This window comes from Pteropus alecto, unplaced genomic scaffold, assembly GCF_000325575.1.
Source record: "Pteropus alecto unplaced genomic scaffold, ASM32557v1 scaffold238, whole genome shotgun sequence".
NCBI lineage: Eukaryota > Metazoa > Chordata > Mammalia > Chiroptera > Pteropodidae > Pteropus > Pteropus alecto.
Window position 1 is genome coordinate 699,636 of NW_006442104.1, and position 24,000 is coordinate 723,635.

General features: G+C 51.5%; 1 long non-coding RNA gene across 47 annotated transcripts in view; it reads left to right on the forward strand.

Annotated features, from left to right (window-relative positions):
* The window catches only part of LOC102895780, a 659,008-nt gene that overhangs the window by 163,584 nt on the left and 471,424 nt on the right, over positions 1-24,000 (forward strand). For 29 of the 47 annotated variants that reach the window (XR_003042504.1, XR_003042520.1, XR_003042509.1 and 26 more), the window contains 4 exons: positions 8,006-8,066; positions 8,207-8,537; positions 17,207-17,401; positions 17,550-23,965. This is a non-coding gene — a long non-coding RNA (uncharacterized LOC102895780). Of the gene's footprint in view, positions 1-8,005; positions 8,067-8,157; positions 8,538-12,263; positions 14,728-17,206; positions 17,402-17,549; positions 23,982-24,000 lie in introns of those variants that run through there. The other 18 variants (XR_003042515.1, XR_003042526.1, XR_003042522.1 and 15 more) reach the window with 8 other exon arrangements.

Sequence of the window (24,000 nt, forward strand, 5' to 3'; positions counted from 1 at the left end):
GTAGCCCGCGTGGCTCAGTGGTTTGGAGCCAGGGCCCTGGAGTCCCAGTGCAAGGGGTTTGGTTAGCGTAGTGTGCAAGAATAACCTTGATAGTGTCTGTGTGTTTTCGCTCTGTTAACTCCTTTCTCAGTTTTAGCCTAAGGAGATAATAAAGGAAAATAAAAAAGGCTATTTTGTGAAAATGTCTATTAAATCATGTTTTTCTGTTTTTTTTGTGTTTTTTTTTTTTTTTTTACTTTTAATTACAGAAAATTTCAAACATCCAGGAAAGTAGAGAGACTAGTATACTGAACACCCATATACCCATTGCCTCTTTAACAATTATAAATATTTGCTTCATTTACTTCATCTTTTCTTTTCCAAAATATTTTCGAGTAAATTATAGACATCATAATATTTTGCTTGCCACTATTACAGGGCAACTTTAGTTATGATAATAAAAAGTTGAAACCAAACTAAAGTAAATGGAGACTGGTTAAATAAACTAGGATTATCCACCTGGTATACTGTGATGAGACCCTTAAAATGATCATTTTGAAGTTCCCATTAACAGCTGTCTTAGAACTCTATGGTTTCCCTTTATACGACTTACCGTAGTTTCTAAAAATTTAATCGCTCGATTACTTAATGTCCCGTTTCCTCTACCTATTTGGTGGGGACAGTGTCTGCTTTACTCACCGTTCAGTCTCGACTGCCCGGCATGGTGCCTGGCCTATATAGCAGGTGCAAAATAGTATGGGTTGAGTAAATGTCAAACGAGCACTTTTAGATGCTTAAAATAACATGCTGAGTGTGGCACACGCAGAGCACAGCTCACATGAGCACAGTGTGAAATGCGTGTGCTTACAGATGACTTCTAGAAGGCAGTCCTGGGAATGACAAGCTTTGATGCTGGTGTGATAGGAGACGTGGTTGAGATCTGGTGCTTTTCCTGCGTTCTTTCCTTCGTGTTGTGGCCACACCGTGGTCACCGCGTATGCGTCCATCACCGCCATCATGGAGGCAGCGGTCATCATGTGTCCTGCTTGCTTGGCACTATCCAGGAGAACGTGGACATCGGCCCTGGAGTGAAGCCATCACTCTCCTTTACTTGCTGCCAGACACTGAATAATCTCTGAACCAATCAGAGCTTAAGTCTTCATCTAGAAAATGTGACAATGGTCTCACCCTCCTGCATTTCTGTCATTCAGTGAAATAGTGAATGATGGGCCATGGACGCGAAAGCACACTGTGAGACGTTCCAGAGCTGGCTGCTCCCTGTCCTTCTCCGACATGACACCTGACCCCCTGGTACTCACAGGAGACCTGTAGCTGCCCCACTGCCCCGCGGATGGAGAGCAAATGAGCAGGTCAGCGGAGGAACACTGCACAGTCAAGGTTTTCTTAGGTGTCCATCCGAAAATCTTTGCTGATAGTAAATGGGATGGAGAAGGCTAATTAGCTCAGAGTGCTAGAGTGTTTCCTGTGTGCTCACCCATCCTACTGACCGATGGGGTCCATCAGTCATCCAACGTGTTTACTGAGCACTTGCTGCATGCAGGGTGTGTCCGTTGCCGACCCCACCCGGACTCTGGATTTTTGAGAGGCACCAGAGTCTCTGAACATCTGGTCCTTAGGGTTGTGAGGGAGGGTGCAAGTGTTCCAGCCTCGTTACTTCATAAGGAGAGCTTGTACCGGAGGGATGCTGGCCGACTTCCCCTCGCCTTTCTTCCAGAGGATCCTGTCGGCCGTTAGAGCCCGGTCAAGTTTCTTGGGGCTGCAACAGAGTACCACAGAGCAGGCGGCTTACCCAGTGGAACTTGCCTCTCTCACAGTTCTGGAGGCCAGAAGTCCGACAATCAAGGCGTGGGCGGGCCGTGATATCTCTGAAGGCTCAGGGGAGGGTCTTGCCTTGCCTTTCCCCGGTTCTGGTGTCACAGGCAATCCTTTTGGGTCCTTGCCTTGTGGCTGCGTCGCTCCCGTCTCTGCCTCCACCCTCATGTGACCTTCTTCTGTGTCTGCGTCTGAGTCTCTGCATCCCTCTCTCCTTGTATGAGGACACCAGTCATTGGATTTAGGGACCACCCTGGTCCAGTACGACCTCATCTTAACTCGATGACATCGGCAAAGACCCTATGTCAGAATGAGATTACATTCACAAGTACTTGGGATTGCGATTCAGCAATAATCTTTTTAGGGGACATGGTTCAACCCGTCACAGAGCTCAAAGCAAAAGCCACTTCTCCAGCAGCTTCTGACCAGCAGCACCATTCGCCCAAGGACTGCTGCGTGGCGGGTGCAGGCGAACGACCTCGTTTCCACGTGGGACCTGTATTGGGCCTTTCCCGCTCATCCATTTTGAATCTAGGACAGCCCTGTCTGCATTGTTCAGGCGTGCAAAAAAACAAAACAAAACAAAACAAAAAACCACCAAAAAACTCCTCGGACACCTACTCTGAGCCTGGGCCTGTGCTGGAATGCGAGGGTATAGAAGGCCGCTGTATCCCTAGGGATTTGGAAGTCTACTGCAATGGAGAGACTGGCACACAGGAGTAAAAGTTCAAAGAGTTACAACTTCTGATCAAAACCCAGAATTTTGGGAAAGAGCCCACTGAGCTCAGCTTCTCGCCAGAGATGGCATTTTGCAGAACCTCTGGTGCTGCAAAGGCAAGGAGCAGAGGCAAGGCTTCTGTCCCCAGCAGGACAGGATCTGCAGAGGCCTTGCGGAGGGAAGGAGCCTGGCACTGCGGGGCAGCGGGAGGAAGGCGGGGCGGGGGAGTATGGAGGGAAAGGGGAAGCGGCCTCAGGGGGGCTCGGAGAGCAAGGCAGGCCCAGCTCCTGGGAAGGCGCTCACATCTTATGGTGGCGACTGCCAGGTGTTCTCACGAGACTTTACAGCTCACTCAAGCATCGTGCCCCTTCTTTCTCGATTTAGAATCTGCTGTTCTGCAGGCCTAGTCACTGTCGATGTTGGGGGATGGGTGGCTCTCAGTTGTAGGGGGCTGCCCTATGCAGTGTAGGATGTTTAGCAGCATCCTGGGCCTCTGCGCACTAGAGGCCAGCAGCAGCCCCTCTCCAGTGCCTCCAGACATGTCCCCTGGGAGGCGGGGGCGGAATTATCCTCCATCAAGAAACACCGGTTTAGATGAACCATTCCCAGTATTCGCAACTCCTTTTAATGGTTCTACTCCTTTCAAGGGAGTTTTCAACTGAACAAACTTCATTAGTTAAGTGTTCATTTCTCAACGTTCTTAAAACTCTCCGCCCGTTGGGGTTTCTGATCTGTGCCACGAAGCAGGGTTGATATCATTCTGGCCAGTATCGAGCAAAGAAGCAGCTTGATATTTTAGGGGCCACCTACGGCCTAATGGAAAAGAGGGTGCAGTTTCTGGTCGGTTTTTTGACTGATTGAAAAATAACCCGAAGACCCCCGCTGAGGAACCCTGAGACCCAGTGGGAGTTGCTGGTACACACTTCCGTTTTGCCGTCTGAAGTCAGACATTTGGATCAAATGGCCTTGAAAGGCCCCTTGGAGCTCCAGCTCTCTCCAGCATTCCCCAGACGTCTTCTCCGCATTCAGCCTCTAGCAGTGTTATTTATTATTCAACTCATATTTAGTTAGCGCTTGCCACGTGCCCGCTGCTTCCCCGGGCGTAGTCACTGCACCAGCGGGGATCATGGCCGAGTGGGGCACACAGGTGACAGCAGCAGGCTAAGAAATAGATCATCGAATTTCCAGCGGTGGTCACTGCTGAGAGAGAGGTGCGACCCGTTAATGTGCTGGAGAGGATGGTCTCTGGAATTCCAGGGCCCTGTAAGGTCAGGTGGCCCTCTGGCCACCCCTGCCCTCCCGCCCAGCCTTGCTTGGCTCCCTTCTGGATAATTCCCTGTATTCATTGTCAGGGCCTGGTTCCCCTTAGTTAGAGCCAAAATCCTTTATTGCTTGGAGGAGTATCTGGCAGGCTCTGTCCTGCTAATTGAGAGACGTTTCTAAGAAATAGTGAGGGCCAGTTTCACTAGGCACAATGAGACGAGGGACCTTGAACCTGGCCTGGTTGAATTAGGTCCCTGTGACTTTGGGAGTAAAGATGGCAGTTTCTTCCCTCTCTGAAAGTCTTCAGCCAAGGTCTCAGGACACAGGAGGCACCTGGTGGTGACTTTGAGCCTTTGTGCTCAGGGCCAGTCAGAGGGAGGGGAAGGGCCACAGGGGGGTGGGGAGTGGGAATCAGGTCCCCTTTGACACGCCCTCCACTTGGCATTGTGTGTTTGCCTCTCCTCTTGGCCACTGGAGGCTCTTCCCCAGGCCTCAAGCACCGGCTCTTCTTTCTGTCTTTGTCCTCTGGGTGTGTGACAAGGTGGCGGCTTGGCAGCAAGCTCCTGGAGGTGGCCGAGCACCTGCATAGGTTTCTCCCCTCTCCTCCTTCCTCCCGCTGTCCTTACCTGGGAGCCAACGATTTCTTTTTCCTCTTAACGTGTAATCTGGAGAACAATCCACACCAGCTGCCTTAGGGATTGTTTTCAAAGACAAATCCCCGCCTGAGCCCTCCTCTCCTTTAGTTAACACCCTTGAGTGACCCCTCCCCTCCCGTTGTCCTCAGGTTAATGCCCCAGTGTCTTCATGGTCATTGTGTGGCTTATAAGGCTCTAGTGGGTCCTGGCTGGGCTTTAGGGAATGCCTTATTTGGGCACTGGGAGATGACCAGACACCACCACCCACCCCACCTCAGGAGGGAAAGGTGGTCTAGACACCGAGAGCAGGAAAGATGCAGGGATGAAATGGCTCGAAGGGCATCATGGTAGCGACGTTGGCCCTTTTTCTGTTGAGAAGAGGTCCTTGCGGACTTCTAAGCAGGTCAGACTCGCGTTTTAACCTGATCGTTAGAGCTGCTGTGCCTCAGATGGACTGGAAGTGACAAAGCATGGAAGCAGAGACCAGTTCGAACACTGTTGCGCTGATCCAGGGTATGGCGGGAATCCAGGCAGTGGCAGAGAAGACTATGAGAAGCGATCAGATTCGAAGGTATCGTGAAGGTAGTTTGCTGTGGAGTACATATGGGGTATCGGAAGAAGGCTGATCCCAAGGCTTTACCTTGAGCAGGTAGAAAATGTGTTTTCACTTATTCGTATGGGTGTTGGCGAGGGGAGGGGGCGTGTTAGTTTCGTGGGGGGCGTGGAGTTGTGACGTTTGAGATGTTCCTCAGGCAGTCAAGTGTAGGTGTTCAGGAAACAGCAGGATACAGGAGTCTAGAATGCGAAGGTTAATTTTATGTGTCATCTTGGGTAGGCCATGGTGTCCACACATTTGGTCAAACATCGGTTCAGATGTCACTGTGAAGGTATCTGTTTGGCTGAGATGGACATTTACGTCCGTAGACTTTGCGTGAAGCAGATGACCTGCCACAATACGGGTGGGCCTCGTCCAATCAGTTGAAGGCCTGAGAGCAAAAGACCGAGGTCCCTGAGGAAGCGGGGATTGTGCCAGCGGACTGCCTTCAGACTCGAGCTGTCGCATCCGCTCTCCCGGGGTCTCCATCCTGCTGGCCTGCACTGCTCATTTTGGACTTGCCAGTTTCCACAACTGTCTCTTTCTCTCTCCATATGGAGGGATAGCAATATAAATATAGGTATAGAGATCTTATTGCTTCTTTCTCTGTGTCTCTGGAGACCCCTCACTCATACATGAGGTTAAGGGATAAACATTTCGGTCCATACTTGCAAGTTACGGTCGTTAAGCCTTGAGACTGGGTGGGATCACCGTGATGGCAAGTGTGGGCAGAGAGGAGCAGTCCGTTGGGGGGGGGTCTCCTCACAAGCCAAGAGATTCCGAAACCACGCGTGTATGTGATATTCACTGAGCACTTACCCTGCGCCGGGCGCCCCCCATGCTGGGATGCTGCCTCTTCTTAAAACTAGAGCTGTCCCCTTATCTGTCTGGAAGTCTGGGAAATGATCTCCATGGAGACACCTATTTATTTGACCGATGTTTTGCATTTCTTGTGTCTTGGCCCCTCCCGGGTTCTGGGAAGCAGAATGGCATGCAGCCATTCCTTTCCCTGTGTCAGAAATTGATTATTCCAGCATCTTCCTTCCTGGCCCCTGTCAGTCTCCCTAACCTCCAACCTCTTGAAGCTGTTGAGTGTCTCTCGGTACTTGAGTAATCCTATTTATTAAAACAGGTGGAGCCTCCTTACTGGCCAGTGTTAGTAAAAATAGTTCTGCAGCCCCAAGGGGCCGGGTCATTGAACTTAGTGACTTGTCAGAATCTTGGCGTGAAGAATGAAAAGCTCAGGCTCCTGGCGATGAAGTTCCCTCACCCTTTGTTCCTTGTTTTCTTTGTGAGGCAGAATGTTTAACCCACATTTTCCAAGAACTGTGTAGGTGGGTTGCTGGGGACAATTGATTTTTAGGGAAGTATTGTACCTCTGGATGTGGAAACCACGAGGCCAAGAGTACCGTTGAGCAAGAGTTGGCCCGATGACTGGACCTCGGCTAATTGCGGCGCCACGTGTTTGGGCCACTGTGTCGTATGAGGCGTGACTTCTGCCTGAGCTGGATTTTATTCTGGAATCAGGGTGACCCGGGGAGCCTCATTCTAGCCAAATGTCAAGTGGACCGTCTGCTTCCTGAGGCCGTGACTGGTTCTCAATGAGAAGAGGTATCTCACCTGGCAGGCAGCAGGGACACACATGGGTTTATGTGAGGAATGCTGAGTTCTGGGTCCCACCCTGCCCCTGGCTTGCTGTGTCACTTTGGGCAAGTCTCCTCACCTCCCTGAGTCTCGGTGTCTTCGTCTGGGATGAGTTTAGGTTAGGTGGTCTCTGCGGGGTAGCCAGTGGGAGCGTGCCTGCTCTGGATAAAGGGCCGTTCCTCCCTCAGCATCCAGGTAGCTATTGATTATGTGGGACCAGTGTTGCTCCATTAATTTTTGGACTTTATAATGTAATGAGATTTCCTGAATTTTAGAGGCGGGCAATGAATTCAGAAACACTTACAACATCCCGTGGGTGGTACCTATAGCCAGTTAGAGCCCATCGGTCTTCAGTTTGTAACTCAGTGTAGCCGAATTGCTCTTCATGGGTCATCACAGGCTGGGGGCCAGGAGGTGAGGGGAGCTCACTGGGTTTATTTTGTTCCCAAATCAGTACACGTAATTTTTGAGGAACAGGGAGCGGGAAGCAAAACCGGACTGGAAACTGGGTCACAGGATCGCTGGTGCCGAGAGACCTAGAGACAGCATGGCCTTCCTTTCCTCATGGGCGGAAATGACAGCCTGAGGCAGTGCGCTGGGCCGGCTCGTCTTCTGATTAACCCACCCTCCTCTCCCGCTGGCTCAGCCCCGGGCCTGTCCCTGGCTCCATGGACTCTGTGGCATTTAGAGCTGGAGGAAATAACATATTTCAGCAGACTCATTTTCCACTCAGCAGTATATCTCGTAGATCCTTTGTGTGTGTGTGTGTGTAGGCGTGTACACATACATTATTTTTTAAGTGCTGCATAGTAGTCCCTGTTTTTTTTTCCAGCTGTTCCTTATTCATGGACATTTTGCTTTTATCCATTTTCCCCTCTTTAGTTCCCCTGATGTCATGGAATTTCTTTTTTCACTCATCGTACACTCCACATCTCCCTCCATTCTTCCCTTCCTCCCTCCCTCCCTTCCTTCCTTCTGTCTCTCCTTTCTCCTTCCATTGCAGCCATGCATCTCTGGGTCCATTTATCAAGGATGCTGTCCCTACAGACGCTAGGTGGGTGGATGGGCCAAAATGCCCAGGCCTTGCCTCCAGGGCTCCATTCTGAGGGACGGCCAGAGAAGAGGGATATGATGGTGATTCTTGGCAGCAGGTGCTCAACGGTCTTTTAAAGGAGCTCTTTCTGCCTGTGGGATGTGAGCATCTCAGAGGCAGAAGCTGGTCTTTCAAAGGAGCGGTCAGTCAGCCTTTGGACCAATATTATCATGTCCGCTTCCTGGGACCTTCTTGGATCTTCATCGGCTGCCAACTCTCCTTTTTTTTTTTTTCCCCATTGCTAGCGGCTGTGGCTTGAGCAGAAAGCTGCCAGGGTAGGCTGTGGAGTGATGGCCATGAGAACAGGTAAGTGCCGTCATGTCTGGAGGGGCGGGCGTTCGGGGGGACGGGATGGGAGAGAGCAGACCTTTGAACAGAGTTGCATATCGGGAGCCAGTCTAAAGTGGGTACAGAGCCTCAGGGCCTCTTTCGTTGAGGAAATGAAGTTAACACGAACGGAGCAGCTGTGAAGGCGGCGCATATACCAGAGACGGATGCAGAGAGGGAGAAGGGCCCGATCCGCGTCGCTTTGTTTCTCGGACGGGTTTCCCACGTGCGTCTCACGCAGAAGCCGCGCCTGTGCCTCCCTCTCCTTCGTCCTCCGCGGATGTTCTTTCTCGGGCGGCCTCGTGACAGCGATCGCGGTATTGACCTGCAAAGCGCCGCTCGCCAGCGGATGGAGTCCTGACGGGGAAGAGGCGGTAGCGCTGGTTCAGAGCTTGGGCTGCAGAGTCTCACAGTCTCCTCTGCTCCTACCTGCCTCAGTCACCCGGACAGGTCAGTTTTGTCCTGTGTAAAATGGGGGAAGTATCCTTTTTCCTTTTAGGGCGGTCGGGGGTAGAAAATGAGGTGTTCCCCCCACCCCCATGTGAAACACCTAACCTGACCTCACCCTAGCACGGTGCCTGGCGCCATAGTAAGTGCTCAGTAAACATCACACACACGTGTGCGCGCACGCGCACACACACACACACACACACACACACACACGTCTCCTTATCCAAGAGGCCTTTCCTGGCCACTGTATGTAAACAGTACCCACCTCACACTCTCGTCTTCCTTTTTCAGTTCTTTCTTTATCGATCTTTCCAGCCCATATCGGTATCTGTTTGTTTATTAACTCTCTGTCCTCCAGTCCCTCCGAAGCCCCACGAATGCAGAAATGTCTGTTAACGTTGTCTCATGGTTTATTCCCTGGAACCTGGTGCCTAGTAAATATTTGTTGAATGGATGGGTCTCTATGTTAGAGACAACCTCTAGGCCCCGACTCCAGCCCAGAGAGGTAGAGTCACTCGCTCAGGATCTGCTCAGCTGCTGGCAATTGGTCTATCTGGACCCACAGCCTATTTTCTAATTTAAACCATTAATGCCTCCCTATTGGGCAAAACGAAAAACAGACAACAAAGCAGCACTAAGCACAGTGCCTGCAAGGCTTGGAGAACCTTAAGTGAAAGTGACAGCGCAGTGACAGCCCTCCACCAGGACCCCCTGCTTGGTGGTACCCCCGCTTTTCTGAGCAGTGCCCTTTAACCAGTGAGTGCTAACTCTTCAAGGGAAGAGACCGTCCTGAGCGGCTTATGTGGGGCGGTGCCCAGGCCTGTGGGCAGTGGCGGTGCCCAGATTAGAATGAGTCATGCCCCCCGTCCCCACACGGCTGCCAGCCCATGAGGGCACTGGGGTTCTCTGCAGCGGCCCCCAACCTTTTTGGCATGAGAGACCGGTGCCCCTGTGAGAATCCAATGCCTGCGGATCTGAGGTGGAGCTGAGGCGGTGATGCTAGTGCTGGGGAGCGGCTGCAAACACAGATGAATTTGAAGCTTTGCTGGCCCGCCGCTCACCTCCTGCTCTGCGGCTCATTCCTTACAGACCACAGTATCGGTCCATGGCCCCGGGTTTGGGGACCCCTGATCTAGAAAACGTTGAGTTCCTCGTGTGGTGCCTGTGTCCATACTCCGGGTCGCCTCTAGAATATGTCCCTTTCTCTCCTGGTTGTCCTTTCTGTGTGTGCGTGCGTGCATGTGCGTGTGCGTGTGTGTGCGTGTGTGTGCGTGCGTGTGTGCGTGTGTGTGCGTGTGCGCGCGCGTGCGCGTGTGTGTGTGTTTCCTCCAGGCCTGGGTTGGGGACTGAAGCAATAATGGAGGCAGAAACGGTCTCTGTTATCCCAGTTGTCCTCTGGTGTTTTTTACGGTTCCCATTTTTTAGATTAGGGAACCGGAAGTTCAGGGAGGTGTAAATACTGAGGCCGAGGTTTGAACCCAACCCCGAGAGGTCCCAAACGTCCTACCCCCTGCCCCCTGGCTCCTCGAATGCTATACTTGGATTCTGAACTCACCAGTTATTGAGCAATAAAGACAGGCCGAGGGGGGGCCGTGCCTGATTTCGTTTCTTCTTTGCTCATTGTGGTTTTTAAACTGTTTTCTCCAAAGGAGGGGACTGTGCCTGTGAGAGGGAGCTGGGGCGGCATATGCTTTGCCTCGTTTCCTTGCGATTCTCTGGGTTACAGCAGTGAGCTGTGGGGACGGAGCTCCCACGTTGGAGCGGCAGTGCCCGGGATTCGAGTGCAAGCCCGGCCTTCTAGTGGCCGTGTGACCTTTGTCCAGTAAGCAGTCTCTCTGGGCCTCAGTTTCTATATCTGTAGAAAGGACCCTTTCTTGGAGAGGACCCTGAGGATTTGAGATCTTAAACATGAAATGTGAGGCATGCTGCCTGGTGTATAGTTGGCCATCAACGAGTGGTGGCTATTTATTAGTATTACCATGATTATTGTATTTTAGCGTATAGTGTTGGACTTAAATGTTACTTCTCTGTCCCTCCTGAGGATGCAGACCAAGCCTTACTCATCGTGGCGCCCCCGCCTTCCAACACAGTTCTCGGCATGGGGTTGAGGGACCTTCTTCTAGGGCCTGTGAATGAATGAGCGCACGAGCACACGAATGGGCCAGTGGTTGGTCGGGGACACTGGCCAGTTGTTGGGGGACGTGTTTCCTGGAGCCTTATCCCCTGTGGTCAGATTCAGGCCAGGACAACGGCTGGGTTGTCCCATTGTTCCCAGATAACGTCCCCTATCTTAACGTCTCCACGGGGCAGCCTCGGCCACACCCTGCTGTCCTGTGCTATCGCCAGCCTCACTTGGCCCGCCGTGAAGAAGGCGCTCGTGTGGCCAGCACTGCTGCCCGTCTCCTCCCTTCCCTCGGCGATAGCAGTTGTCTAAGGGGACGTTTCTTTTCTTATTTCTTTCTTTTTATTTTTATGATGGCGACATCGGTTAACAAAATCCAGTAAGTTTCGGGTGTATCTACGCATTGCGCTGTGTGTTCACCGCCCATAGTTAGAGTTCTTTCTGTCTCTTTCTGGAACTTTCCATGTTCAGCGAGGACCTAGAAAAATGTTAAAAATGCCTTCCATTATCCTGACTCTCTGTCATGTGACCTACATCTTCCAGCTGGTGCATTACAGTCACCGTGTCTGATTGAAAAAGTCAGTCCCATCCCTAGTCTACGCTTGAGGAAACTGAGTCTTAAAAGGAATGAGATTGCTGGGGCCGCAGCCGGTGAGTGAGAGAGCCTTGGACCATCACCAGCTCTGCACCTAAGTAGCGCTTCTCCCACCGCAGGGCCCTGTGTGGTTGTGTTTGTCGGTGTTCTGTCCCCATCTGTTTCTAGAAGCGGTTTGAAGCTGGGTCACAATATTAACGATCTGGGGCACTTCCAGGCTAGCGTCTTGTGACGTCCCAGCCATCCTAGAAGGTTTGTGGCATCGGGGCATCGTCGCACCGCCCCTGTGGGTGAGAAACGGTGGCCTGGAGAACCGAAGTGGCTTCTGGGGTTGAGACACTCCGGGGCGTGACACTTTCCTTCCTGCCCTGTTTCCCTTTGCTCTTGAATTGACGCTTCGACCAGCTTTTCTCAAACTGAGTTAAACATTAGAATCGCCCGAGGAATTCAGAAATCTTGCTGCCAGGACCAGATCCCCAAAGATTTTAACTTAATCGGTCGGGAGTGGGGCCCGGGCCTTGGGGGTGCCGCATCTCCCCAGATGATCCTAACTGTGCAGCCAAGTCGAGAACCGCTGTCTTAGATCTTCCCCCTTACAGGGATGTCAAGAAGCTAACGAGAAGCTAGCAGTCCCCAAACTCTGTTTCAGACCATAGCTCCAGCCTTCTTAAAGCAAACCTTGACTCGGCCCTGCTCACCTTTGCTCAGGTTCATGGCGGCCCACGTTTCAGAACTGACAATGCTGAAGCAGTCCCCAAAGCTGCCATGTGTGTCCCTGCTGCATGCCGGGCACTGTTCTAAGCACTTTGCATATGTTAACTCATCCAATTCAGTCCACACATCAGCACTAAGAGGCCTCTGCTGATACTGTCCCCATTGCACAGATGCGAAGACTGTACATGGAGTAGATAAGTCACCTGCTTGGGCCGGTAGGGCCAGAGCTCGGATTTGAAGACAGAGCGCTGGCTCTGGAGGCACCATTATAACCACTCTGTCTGTTGCTTTGCAGAAGGATGTGAGAGCCGTGGTACCCTGGCTCCCACGTGGCTGGAGATGTGCCCTCGCCAGTCGATCCTTTGCAGTGATGGAGGGACATAGATCTGTTCTGTCACTGTGCTGTCCAAGAGTCCCTGTGACTCCCCACGGTGTCTGTAAGGGAAAGACAGACTCCATGAGGGACGCGCAGCCTGGCCACCGGCAGCCGTTCCCTTCACACTCCCTGCCGCGTGTGCTGTGAGGACCGTCTGGAAGTCCCCTCCCCTTGCTCCCTCTGGTGAACTCCTACACTCCAATACCTGCTTCAGATGTCCTGTCTCTCACATATGCGGGAAGAGTCGGTGACGCTTTCCTCTTTGTTCCCAGAGCTCCTGGTCCCTCCATCTCTGATGACACGGACCACAGCCTTTCTCGGTCCCCTCCAGTAGCTCATGAGTTCCTCATGAGTGGAGCTCTGCCTTACTCACGTTCGTTCTGTCCTTGGCGTCCACCATGTTGTCACCAGTGGACGGCCAGCCCCGCACATGGAGGGTGAGCTGCTTCGCCTCAGGGTCCACCTTGTTTCGGCCACGGAGACACATTCTCCTTATCGTCCGACAATCAGGATTTTCTGTTCGTAATGAATGCTTTCCTTCGAGGTGCCTCGGGCTCCAAAATACATAATTGACATTTATTGCGTTTTCCTAGATGTTAGATTTCCTAAAATCCCAGGCTATGATTTTAGAGGAATCTTGAGCTCCCTGGAAAATTGCCTGTTTCCAGCCTTGGGCTCTCTGCATTCCTGACTTCTCAGGGCCCAGAAAAAAAGGGAAGAAAGCCAGCCAATCCTGGGAACAGCCCATGTGAGGAGAGTGTAGTGTCTTGCATAGTGTCCAGCTTGGTTCCTGAACTTAGCCGTCGTGGGACGGAGGAGGCAGGGGCAGGGGGCTTGGTTTCTCGGAGACCAGAGGTGAAATATCTCCTCATGTGCCATTGTGGGAAGGACAGTGGTCACTCACCAAGGCAGAATAAGGAGCCTGGCCGGAGTCTGAGGGTGGAGGCGGCCACATGGGAGCCACTAGCCTGAGACTTCGCTCCTGCTACAGTAAAGAGGACAGAAAAGTCAAATTTAAAAGATGCGGAATGGATTCTCAGAGTTGATTCTGCAGAAATACATGCATAGGTACAGGTGGATTGAATTGGATCTTCATCTCAACATTATTTGAAAGAGCAAACAATGAGACACGATCTATCCATTTACTTATTTATGGCATACAGTGCCTAGTTTATAATCAGATGACTGGACATGTAAATGACAGGAAAGTGTGACCCAAACTCAGAAATAGAATTGAGCTGAATAGAATTGTGACCGAATAGAATTGAGCTGCTTCAGCTAAACTCACACTTGTATGATAATCGATTATTTTTATTAAATAGACATTTTTTTAGAGCAGTTTTAGATTCACACACAAAACAAATTAAGCAAGAAGTACAAGAAGTTCCCGCATACCCCCGTCCCCACATGCACACAGTCTCCCTGTCAACACCCGCCATCAGAGTGGTGTGTTTGTTCCAAATGACAAAGCTACACTGATGCATCATTATACCCAAAGTTCATACTTTATGTTAGGGTTCACTCTTGGTGTTGCACATTCTATGACGAATGTAAAATGACATGCGTCCACCATTGTGACGTCATATGGAATAGTTTCACTGCCCTAAAAAAATCCTCTGTGCTCCTCCTATTCACTTCTCCTAATGAGACACAATATAAATGCTCCTCAGTTGGGAATTGGTTGATACGATTATCCATAAAATAGAATACTATACAACTGTTTAAGAGAATCAGTGCCTTTCTGAAGCAATGACAGTCTTGAAGCTACATTAACTATCACGAAGCAATGTCAGCCTTAATCATGTTGATTTTTAAAAGGAGAGCTTAGTACAGTGTGTAGAGTGTGCGAACAGCTACACTAACTCAGCCACCAATCCCAGACCAGCCACCTGTACTTCCTGCGTGTACACTTGACACACTCTGTTGTTCTTGCCTATTGCTGACCTGGAAGTCCAGGAGGCAGGACCTGGTCTGTCCATTCGTGGTGATATTGCCGAGGTTCAGCCCAGAGCCAGGCACGTAGTGGCCTCCCCATTGGTATCTGAATGTGTGAACCGTTTCACAGTTCCACAGGTCCCTTCTGTCTGCTGCTTCTCAAATGCATGAGGCCGGAAGGGCAGCCCCGGAAGTCCCTTTTCCTAGGTCCTGTCCCTGACCTCCCCTCCCTGCCCTTGAGAGTGTCTCTGCTCCGTAAGGCCTCCTCAGCCACCCCAGGTTACAGAGACCAAGGAGAAGGGGGAGAGGCTCGAAATGGACCTCTGAGAGGATCGTATGTAGCTGACATTGTCACTTCGGTCAGGCAGATCTGACTTCGTTGATTCGTTCAGTTGTACAGGCCAGGCGACCCAGCCGCCGGATCAGACTTTGGTGTGACAGCACGCCGGTGAGTCAGACCTGCTGGGGTTTGAGGCCACACTCTGGCTGTGTGAACTCGGCCATGTTCCTTCACCTTGCTGAATCTCGATTTCCTGATCTATCAGGGGATGCCAAAACTCTTCTCCTGAAGTATTGAGGGGATTAAATGTGCTCACATAAGTGGGAGTGCCCTTTGAGGAAGGAGGAAGGCGAAAGTGCTTATTGTGTAGGGCGAATGTGAGGAAGGCCCCCCTCACTGAGAACTATTGTTCTCAGGTGCCTCCTCCTTCCTGGGGGGAGAAATCCCAGCTCCAAGTCAGATACATTATAATTTGGCTCTTGCTCCTTTATTCAGTGCACTTGTCTCAGCCGCCCAGGGCTCTCAGCTTAAGCAAATAAATGATCCTGCTCCGCCTGGCTCTGTGTTCTGTAGCCAGCCATATGTTTGAGCTTGATAGAGATTCTTATCAGCGGGGTAATATTACCAGCGAGGGATGACATTGCTTATCAGAGGCCCTGCGGAATCAGAGATAGCAGTCCTTTCTTTCAGCCGCAGCCAGGCCTCCTGTGCAGGGCTGGCTGCAGGAGGGCAAGAGGGCAGGCCAGAGCCTGGGAGTGGGCAGCCTGGGCTGTGGTGGGCATCGCCCGCCCTCGTTTTTCAAGACAGCCATTCCCAGTAGCCTGCCTTGCCGGAAGTAGGCCATTTTGAGGTTTTTGCATATGATAGAGGCCGGGCAGGGCCTGGGGGTGTGAATGAGGACGGAAGGCTGGAGCCCCTGAGGGTGGAAGGCAGAGCTTCGTGGGTGGGGCCTTGCGCTGGTACAGAGAGGCAGGTGGCCCCCAGCTGCGGAGCCACGTCCTATGGCATCTGCCTTGTGGCTCTGCAGAGCGGAAGCAGCTGAGGCCAGGCACCCACCAGAGTCTTGGCTGTGGGAGTGACGAGGTGGCGGGTCACCTCTGTGTCTTCCTCTAGAACCCCCCTGGTCCCTTCTGCCCTGCTTCGTGCCCGGGAGGCCAGTCTGTGTGGGCGGAACAGGATGGTGCCATGCAGGGCTCTGCGCTCGCAGCCTCTGTTTGGGAGGCGCGGGCAGGATGGATCGGGGTGTGGTCAGGCTGTTTATTCTGCTTCCTCCCCGCTCTGTCCCTGATTGACACAGGCAAGGCCTACACAGAGGGAGGGCCCTGCGTTTGAATCCTGATTTTGACACTCACTCGCCGTGTGATATTGGGCAAGTTGTTTAACCTCTCTGTATCTCCGTTTCTTCATTCATAATATTGGGGTGACCCCACTTTTCTTGCTGTGTCTCTCTTCCGCCCTGAGGTACTGGAGGAAGGGGCACTGCCACGTCTGCCTGGGCCCGTCTGGGGCCACAGCTCCCTGCCGACTAAGCAGCTCTGGTGTGGGCAGAGGAGGTCGGAGTGACCACATGATTTGGGTACTGCAGCCTCTGTTGGGGACAAGTGCTCAAGCTTCTTCCTCCCCTGATTTTTGGGAAGTCCTGTCCTGCCCAGCCCTGCTCTCAAATAATCATCTTGCTATCATCAGAAAGGGAAGGAGAAGTGGTTTTTCCCTCTCCCTGGACCTTGTCCAGCCAGCGGTCCTGCCTGTGCTTCCGACGCGTTGGCCCCACTTCCTGTTTCCTTCCCTCTCTCCTCTCCTCTCCTGGACTTCACGCTGGGCGTGCTGAGTTCTCCTGTTTTACTGAGTTTCCCTGTCCCTCACCTCCTGATGGCCAAATCCAAATTCTGAACACACAGCTCTGACCATGTGCCGCTCCACTTAAACTAACCTGGCCTCCTAGCGTGGCATTTAAGGATCAGCTAAACGTCCCCCCACCCTCTGATCCCACCCCGGTCGCCTCTGAACCTCTCATGCGGGGCATCAGTCCTGGTAGGTGGGTCTCGTCCCTGTCTTTCCAACCTGCCACTGTCTTTCTTTGACTTTCATGCTTCTGTCCCACCTCTCCGCCCCTCTGCATGCTGGGAGTGCCTTCGGCAGCTTCTCTTTACTGCGCTTTGCAGATGTTGCGATTTTTACAAATGGAAGGCAAGGCCCTCCACCAGCAGAAAGGTCACGGCTCGCTTCGTTTAAGCGATCTGGAACCGAACCGGCAGCACCTCCGAGCCGTGCCTGTGCACACGTCGGTATCGTCATCAGCCTGAGCGTTCTGACCTGTGAGACTGTGCGAGGTAGTACCACCTGATGTCCGAACGAGCTCCTCGGAAGGGCTGTGTTTTCCTGAGCATGTTCCATCCCTCCGAGGTGGACCGAGGCAGTGGTTTATGAGACAGGAACGGGGTGAGGTCAAGTTTCCCAGCTGGCTTTGGAGCGGACCAGAGTTTCTTCAGGATGGTGACAATGCTCCCGATTAATTATCATAACGAGTCTTCTGTTGTCCCGTCTGACAGTCGGTATCAGCCCCAGTCGAGGGGACCGACTGGTGGGCTGGGGCAAGGCCAGCACATGCCATCATGGGCCCAGCTGGTTCCGTCCTTGTGTTTCACAGGTCCCTCATACAATGGGTTTCAGGGAAAAAGAAATTTCCTGGCCTGCTTGATACCAATTAGAAGGAAGCAGTGGCTTCGACGAGGGCAAGGAAACAAAATGCAGGGAGAGCGATAAGCTCTTGCCAGTCCAGGGAGCTGCTGGGTGGCTGCAGGGAGCGTTCCGAGGTGGTGGCAGGTGTGCCGTCTCGCACAAGGTAAGTCGGAATCCGGAATCCAGCATGGCAGTAGAGGGGTCTTAACCAGCAGGAGGAGCAGAGCCCGGATGTGGGGTTCCTGGGTTTGGAGGTTCTGTCAATGACTTACTGTGTTGCTACAGAGTGAGTGACACACCCTGTCCCCTAGTTTCTTTATAGTGGCAAAGTGGAGTTTGCTGGACTGTCCCTCCAGTGAAAAGTGAGAACTATGGCGATGACCTGTGTGTGCTTAAGACGAAGCTCCAGAGAAGCACGGAAAGAACTTGACAGTTGTTTGGAGATCACCAAGCTAAGGCGGGGAGCTGAGTCCCATAGAGGCGGAATACGGTGCCCGGTCACTCAGCCAGCTCAAGGCGAAGCCAGCTCCTGGGACCAACTGCGGTTTTCTTCCTCCTTTTCCAGTAGATGTTCCATGCCACCATCTTTGTTCCTGTCACCTTTGTTCCTTGACGGAAGCACCTACGGTCCCTTTCCGCCATGCCGGTTGACTTCATACTCTGGGCTTTTTCCTGAGTGGCTTCGGTGTAGCTGGTGGCCTCTTGCCACACGCATTAGGCATCTCCGGTTTCATTCGACAGCCTCTGACTGCGGGTCTCATTGGTTTTGCTAGTTGTGTGGTCCGTACAGGTAAATCATGACTGTAGGCTGGGAGTGTTGGGTCCAGGTCTGCAGAACTAAGTGGGAAATGCCGTGTGATAATTAATGACAGGTGTCACCTTGGCCAGGCCATGGTCCTGTTGGTTCTGTTTCTCTGGAGAAACCTGATAAACGTGAGCAGACTTTAGAATGACACAGATTCAGGTCCAAATTTCAGAACTGCCACTGCCCAGGTTATTTCTGTAACTTCGCTGGGCTTTAGTTTCTCTGTCAGTGAAATGGAAATAATATGAATCCTTGCTACATGGGTGGCAATAAAGGCTAAACAGGACGATTAATGTAAAAGCACTTAATATACTGCCTGGCACAGCGCCCAGCAAATAACGCTGATTCTTCTACAGGTCGTAGTTGTCTGTGACCCACGTATGTGCACGAGTCACTTATCTACTCGCCGCCCCACAAGCCACCCCAACACTTAGTGGCTTTAAACAAGGACAGCTTATTTCCTCATAGTCTCGTTGGGTGGCTGAGTCCTGCTGGGTGGTTCTTCTGTCCCACTTGGAGTCATCTGGAGGCACTTGTGGCCGCATTCATGCTGAAGCTGCGAGGCCAACGTGGCTTCACTCATACCTCCAGTGCCTCAGTGGGGGTGATGAGTGGCTGGGGCATCTTTTCCACGAGGTGTCATCATCAATCGTCCAGCCCAACCTTCAGAGGATGGAACCTGGGTTCCAAGTGACCGGTAAAGTGAAAGCCACCTGGCCTCCCAAAAGCTAGACTCAGAACCAGCCCACATCCCGAGCGCTGGACGCAGAACCGGCCCACACCCCGAGCGCTGGACGCAGAGCCGGCCCACACCCCTTCCATCACAGTCAGCTGGACGGACGGGCAGCCACACGCCAGCCCAGACTCAGTGGCAGGAGCGATCGGCTCCACTCGCAGCGGGAAAGACAGCAGCTCATAGAGAAATGGGAGGAATTCTTGGCAAACGTCGCTGGCTCCGCCCACCCCAGGGCGCGAGTCGCTTTCTATGTCTGCGAGTCTCAGTCTCTATCCTCTTTAACCTCAAGGATTATCTGTTCCGAGGTAGTGAGCACAACAGAAACGCTGGAGCCAGCTTGTCTTGCTGCAGATCTTGCCTCTGCCACTAACTAGCTGTGTGGCCTTAGGCAAGTTTCTTATCTCTCCGTGCCTCAGGGTCTTCATCAGGGAAATGGGGATGTTATCCATTCTAGAGCAGAGCATGTGCGAGGATTAACTGAAATACATCTGTGTGTGGAGTGTCTGTGCATATGCATGCCTGTGTATATATGGCTGTGGACCTATACACGTATGCACATACGTATATATGAGTGTGTGTATGCGTAGGCATGTTCATACACATAAGCGTGTCTATATTTGTGTGTGCACATGTATGCGCATATGTGAATGCATATGTATATGTGTCATTGTTGATATGCGTGTGTGTGTGTGTGTGTGTATGTATAAATCTAGTGCATAGCTCATAACTGAGATTTTCCTGGTTTATACGTATGTTTGTGCCTTGCGCGGAAGTCCCAGCCTGCCTTGCCCTGCGTCTGGTCCCAGTGTTTTCTAGATAATTTTAAAGTTGGACCTGAGAGCTGCCGCCTAGCTGGGTCTCGAACGGAGGCCTTCCAAGGCTAATTAATGACTGTGCTAAAGCCTGCCCTTGGGAAGCATCAGAAGTATCAGTGGGTCCTGGTAAAATACCAATTATTCCTGGGCCTCAGCCCTGGCCTGTTGAAACTGAGAGAGACTGAGAGTTTGACTATTTAACCAGTCGCTCTGGGGCTTTTTGCTGGGAACTCCCACGACGCTGCTTTTCCTGGTGGCTGGTCTCCTGGCTGCCCAGTGCTGCCTCCGGTGGTACCATCTTCACTCTGATTACGATGCTCTCCTTTCCCCTCCCAGAAATACCTGCTACGTTCTACTCCTACACAGCCAGGATCCCGGAGGCGTGCAAAGCACCGGGCCAGTCTCATGTTTGAATTTCCATTCCAATTTAGCATTCCCACCTCCCCGAGGAGGACGCCGTATCCTCCTGTCACCTTTTCCAGGCTGAGCTGAGGTCAGGTTTAGCTCTGGGTGGCCAGACCACCCTGGGCCTCTCTCCCTTTCATTACCAGCTGATTTCCCCCAGGGTACAGCTTCTGGGTGTTGCAGCCCATTGCTTTGTTAGTTCCCTGAATCTTCCCACTAAGAAAAAAACACAGAGCACTGAGGCTGTATAATATAGTGCTCTAAGTATTACCCTACGAGAAAGATATATTTCAATAATTTATCCTGAAGCTAGGCGATAATAAGTAATTTACAAAAGGATGTGGAGCCAGCATTCAAACCCTCGTCCACCTCGCCTCTAATATACCAGAGGTGAGACAAGTGAGATTTCTTTAAAGGTTGTAGGACCTAAATACGTCCCTTTAACGTAGTTGAGCAGAATCTCGCAGAGAAAATTTTTTCCCATTTAAAATGTGCAGACTGCCCTTGGGGTTATAACACGTTCCAGAAAGTCAGGAGCCGCCTGGCGCTGGCCGCACGGGAAGGCACACGGTGTGTGAGGCTGGCCGGGGTGCGGCCGCTTGGAGTCAGGCTGCTCACTGCCTGCCTCTGTCCGGTCTTTCGGTTGTAAACATGTTTTCCTCCTCGCACTTTGGAATCCGTCGTGGTTTAAATTCCAGGTTGTAAACCCTTGTAGACAGGGGTTCGGATCTTGGCATTAACCCGCCCCCCGGTTATGTGTGCGGGGCTGGGTCGCTGCTAAAGGCTTTCTAAACTTTAGCCGATGCTCACAGCTCCGTGGAGAGAGAAGATGCCGAGGCAAACAGCCTTCCGTGGGGGAGCCACCGGCCTGGCTTCAAGCCCAGCACGTCTCATCACGCTACCGGGAGTCCTTTGTTTAAGAGGTTGTTACCTGAGTGTGTGTGAAGGGTAATGGAGGCTGGGTTCGAATTATGGGGAAAATCGCCTCCCTTCTTCATGAGGGATTTCCCTGTCCCCTCTGCCCGCATGGTGGAACAGCTGACCACTGTGTGCACTGATGCGGGTGCCCGACCCACTTCCCCACGGAGCCTGGAGCTCTTTCCATCCGCCCCACCTGCCTCCAGGGACTCCGTCGCTGTCCCTGGCTTGTGATGGACTCTCCTAGTGATGTGTCAGCCGAATTAATAAATAACAATTGCACATTACCAATCAGACTACTTTGGGAGTGTGGAGCTCCTGTCTGGGCACCCGTTGGCTGCATTTCTTATTACAGAGCACTAACTACCTCTTCCGGAAAAATCCCCAAGTCCAGACAAACTAAAGAAAGAAGCTAAAAACATTCAGAGATGACTAATTAAATGAACGGATACATATGTGCATACACACACGCACACAAACACACACACACATACTTAAAATTGTTTGGTCATATATATTAGCTTGTAGGCTATTCAGGTTGCCATGTACCCCTTATGGAGTTTGGACCCATCTCGCCTTCCACCGTCTCCTGAGCCCCCCGGCAGGAAGCTGGCACGAACGTGCCCATTGCAGCCTCTTCTCTTTGGCACGTAGCACAGACCAGACACAGGGTCATTCACAGCCTACGTGTCCCTTCTTCAGAGGGTCTCCGTCCCTGCGGACTGTGTGATGCCCCTATTCCCCTTCCAGCCCTTGATTTCTGTAACACGCGTCTCTAATTAATTAAATCATGATTCGTGGTGTTGGGAGCCGAGCCCGAGTGGGTCTGTTGTGTTCTGGCGGCCGGCATGGTATTTTATAATGGTCAGAAGCAAGGGCTTGTGTCAGAAACACCCGGATGTACTACGGCTCTGCCCTTGTCATCTGAGTTACCGCGTGACCTGCCTCGCACAGTGATGGTGACTTTTAAATGAGATGGCACGTGAAGAGTGCCGCACACTTCACAGCTTCCCCCGGAAGAACATTCAGCCGTTGTTGCTTGGGGTGTGGTTGGTGGGTGGCGAGTGCCTACACTGTGCCCGGCATTGTTCTGAGCGCTTTACATCAAGTTGGCGAATTGCGGGTCATCGGCCATATTCCACCCACCACCTGTTTTTGTAAAGCCCACGAGCTAAGAATGGTTTTTACGTTTTTAAATGGTGGAGAAAAGTCGAAAGAACAATCATATTTTGCGATGCATGAAAATTACGCAAAATGTAATTTCAGCATCTATACGTAAAGTTTTATTGGAACACAGCATGCCCTTTCTTTTGCATAAGTCTATGGTGGCTTTTATGCTACAGTGACGGAGATGAGTAACTGGGACATAGATGGTGTGACCCATAATGCTCAAAATACTTACTGAAAGAGTTTGCCAACCCTCGGATTACATGTATGAGCTCATCTAATCCTGCACAAGGCAGGCTGTTATTGTCACCATCCTCATTGTACACATGGGGAAGCGAGGTACAGAGAAGTTAAGAAATTGCCCAAAGTCACTCATGGCTTGAAAGCGGTGGAGAGAAGGGTTTGGTTCCCAGAGCTGGGGCTCCTAATGGTTCCACCGTAGGGCATGGCGCTGGCCTTCGCGGGTGAGGGACGTGAAGCACGAAGAGGTGAGGTCGTGCACCCATGAGTGGCAGAATCCGGATTTAGAACCAGTCCAGGGACCTCGGAGCTGTTGATCTTTCTCTCATAACGGACTCTTTCCACCTCTGCAGTCTCCTGGCATCACCTGCTAGATACAGGACCAAACACACAGAGGCGTTCAGTCCGTCCTGAGAAATTCAGGAACCTGAGAGCAGCGAGCTGGATGGCACGGCGAGATATGGTTATGCACTGAATTCAGACTTAGTAAATGTTTGTGGGATGAATGAGTGGATGGATCTGGTTAATAGTTTCTGAACTCTTAAGAGTTTAGACTCTGGAGACAGGATAGGGACCCCTGGGGAAAGCAGTGGACCCCAGGACCAGGGAAAGAGACCTTCCTGGACGTCAGTCATGCTCCTCCAGTGGTGTGGGGGAGCTTGGGCCACAGTGCCAAACACTGTTCTTCAGTTAAAATTCCACTAAAGAAGACCGCTGTCGTTTCCACGCCTCTGGCTTTGCTTTTGTTAATTATGAATGTTTGGTTTCTTTAAACGGCTTTGTTGAGATAGAATTCTCATGCCATACAGTTTACCAATCTTGGCACATTTCCAAGACCTCAAAAAGCAAGTCTGGACCCTTACTATCGCCTCCCAGCCCCCTTCCACCCCCAGTCCTAAGCAACCTGTAATCTACTTTCTGTCGCTGTTCGGGATGTTTCCTGTAACGGGATCATAGGAAATGTCTTTCATGACTGGCTTCGCTCACCTGGCATGAAGTGTTCAGGGTTCATCCACGATGTCTCGGGTATGTGTACTTCATCCCTTTCTATGCCCGAATACTATTCCATTGTATGAATATAACGCCACATTATGTATGTTCCTTCATCGGTTGATGGACATCGGGTGGTTTCCATCTTTTGGTTATTATGAATAATGTGGCTCTGAAGGTTTACGTACAAGATTTTGTGTGGATGTAAGCTTTTATTTTTCTTGTGTATGTAAACCTAGGAGTGGAATCGCTGGGTCATATGGTAACTGTGTGTAACCTTTCGAGAAAGTACCAGGTTGTTTCTCAGGGTGGCTACCCTGTTTTTCATTCCCCCTGGGACGTGCCATTCATTCATGCTCCTCTTTAAACATAACTTGATTCCATGTATATGGATTTTTAGAGCATGCAAAATTAGTTAACGGTGCTAGAAGTCTGTGCAGTGATTGCCTCGGGGAGGAGGGCAGAGACCGCGATGAGAAAGGCACAGGGCACTTTGTGGGCGAGGGAAATTTTTTTTGTGTGTCTTGGTGGTTTACTGCTTTTTGGTGTATGCATTTGTCAAAACTCATCAAACTGTTCATTTAACATCCGGACATTTCACTGGGCGTTAATTATGCCCAAATTAAGGAAAAAAAAAAAAAAAAGCACACACACGAAAAAAGCATAAGTGGAAAGGGGAAAAAGAA